The sequence below is a fragment of the Charadrius vociferus genome, unplaced genomic scaffold, assembly GCF_000708025.1.
Source record: "Charadrius vociferus isolate BGI_N301 unplaced genomic scaffold, ASM70802v2 scaffold450, whole genome shotgun sequence".
Taxonomy (NCBI): Eukaryota; Metazoa; Chordata; class Aves; order Charadriiformes; family Charadriidae; genus Charadrius; species Charadrius vociferus.
In genome coordinates, this window is record NW_009646931.1 from 776973 (window position 1) to 779894 (window position 2922).

The window sequence follows — 2922 nt, forward strand, 5'->3', positions numbered from 1 at the left end:
GGGAGAGACTGGCTTTCTCCTCGGTTATTTGCGGAAATAGTTCCTGGAAGGTAATGGTGCTGCAGTTATTGCAAGGAGCAGGGGAGGTGTAATGGCAGTAGGCAGCCTTGGTTCGCGAGCGGTCTGTGCGTTGCGTTTTGCTGCACAAATACTAACGCTTGGTGGCCTTATAAGGAAGGCAAGGCTTCTCCCTCTGCAAAGCGAGAAATAAGCATAAAAAGATGAGTCGGGGATTATTGGATTAAGTGGCACCACAGCTGACGCACAGACGTGGAAAGACTTTATGCTAAATCTAATGGTTATTAAAGTGTTTTTCAGCTCGGACATTAAAAACTTTTCCCAGCAGGGGTGCGGGTGCTGTGCAGCAAATTTGAAGCATAGTAGAAATAAAATAAAGATTAGGCTCTCCCTTGATGCTGTCTACCACAGCTGTCAAAGCTGTTCATTAGCTTACACTGTTTGTGGTGTGTTGTTTGTGAGAATTGTTCAGATACTGCGGTATGCAAATTGAAGACATCCTTTCACAAATGAGTTAAGACCATATTCAGGTTGTATTCTTAATAAGATTTTTTTTATGGTTAACCTAATGGATGGATCCTTGGCCCTTGGCTCAAGATGGCGGCAATTAGAACCAGTAAAAAGCCACAGTTTACCCAGTTGCATCTAATGCGGTAGCTGGCTTTTAACATGATACAATAGGAACATCTACACTGAGAAAAGGTATCGTCTCTGCACAAGCTATTTCAAGTATTGGCATGTTCTGAAAAAAATAACTGATGTATAGAAAATAGGAGTATATTTGTCACTAAGAATATCTAGGAAAGCAAAGTGACACCTCCCCACCCACACCAGCCACTTGGGAGCAGTGACTGGCAGCTGGTGTACAATTCCTTTCCTTGGGAACTTGGCACCTCCTTAAATAGGGAGGAAATGAAATAAGGCAGAAGACAGGCATCAGATTCTCTTTAATGGAGAGACTACATCATGGTTGAGGGGAGAAGAGGAGTCAAAGATGTGGTTGGTTTTAGTTGGTTTTTTTTTTTTTCCCAGTGCATGGGACAAAACTAACGTTGGCATACCCATAACTGTTCTAGTACGCTCTTAAATTTCAGGCTGCACTGTTGCGCTGCTGCTGTTCTTATTGTATTAGCAAAAACGTGTCTGAAGTTGAAACCTTGAAAGAAAGTCAATTTGTGGAGCTACTGTTATAATTCTAATATATTGAACATCATTCCTATTATGATTTTATGAAATACAGTTAGCTTGAAGTACTTAATTGTAAAAAGAAAAAAGTTGCCAGTTTCGTTATTGCTCTATTTCCATAATACTCTTCTGTCTACCTCATTTGATTGACATTAGGTGTTCTTTTAGGCTGTTTTGTAACCATTGACTAAGTGAAGAGCACATACATGTGCCTGTATGAACATATTTTTTGTTAAGGATGGGGGAGAAAACCTTGGGGTGAAGTGCAGCATTATTCTGCATACTGAATACCTTCTGTAAGTGGCTTGGAAACTTATTTAGGATCTGGAAGCAAGCGTTAGTATTCATGGACCAGTGGTTTGGTCCCATATACAAATTGTTTTAAGGTTTGGGTTTTTTTTCTTGTCCTTAGATGATGTATTGTGTTAGTTTTGTTGTGATTTAGCTGTATTTAATAAAGGACATATTTTATCTACAATGCACTGGTTTTTCTTCTGAGCACACATTTTCTTCATTTAATACCAGATCTATGATTGTTTTCCTGTAATCCTCATGATTTTCCTTCTCTGGTGACTCTGATATGCTTTTATCAATTGACAATAAAGTGGAAAACTGTAACAAATATGTTCATTTTTTTGAATTCTGTTAGGGTTTTCCTTGAGCTCATGTGATGTAGGGGGTCAGACATGGCTTCTTGAAAGTGGGTCTTTAATTTTAACAGCGTTGGCAGCCCAAAATGATTGAATTGGAAAATCAGTGCTTTACTTAATAATTGTTAAAGGTCTGCTGCTGGCAAGGTAGCTGTCAGATGAATTCACCCTGTGGCTTACCCTTTTACCCTCACAGGTAACTGTTACTGATGTGATGTTTTTTTCTGTTTAACTGTTCCTCTGGCTGTACTGTCCTGAATTAACTACTGACTGACTTAATTCACTGGACTGTGCCTCAGATGGACAGTCATGGACGAGACAGTTGTTTCTCACCAATATCAAGGCAAAGCCAAAATGCCACAGAAGTGAAAAGCTGTGGGGTAGAAGAGAGTGCGGAACCTAAATCACTTATGTAAGACACATTCTTATCTAAACTTTACCAGGATTCAGTGTAAAACATCTATCCCTATTTTAGTCAAATTTTTAATATGTCTTAAAAAACAACAAACAAACTAAAAAACCCCAACAAAACAAAACACCCTAATATAAAATTATTTCAGAAAGAACTACTACAAATAAAGGAAAAGAAATAAATAAATAATAAAGTTACCTTTCATAAAAGGAAGAGTAGTCAGGCTTCTGGTGATTAGTACTGAGAAAATAAGGGATACTGCGTAAGTTTGTAGATATACAATATTTGTTCCAGTCTATAGTACTAGGTTAAAACCCCTCATCTGTATAGTCTGCAAAACTGAGGTAAATAGGTTGTCTTGGTCAGTGCAATGATAAGAGGCCTGGAAATGAAAAGTGAAGATCAGTTTGCTACCAAATGTTTAGCAGTATGCCTTTATACAGCATTAATACACAGAGGGGTTTTTTTATGTTCCTGAAAGCATTTGTTTAGCTCATACTTCTAAAGGCTACTTTCCTCTGAGCCTCGTGTTGGCTTTTTGGTCTGTTGCAGGAATGTTTCATTAAGTACAACGTATGCTTGTTCAGCTTTTTTCTACAAACATCATGACTGGTGCCTGTGTTTCATAAAAACGTTGTATTTACTCTGGGTGGCTTT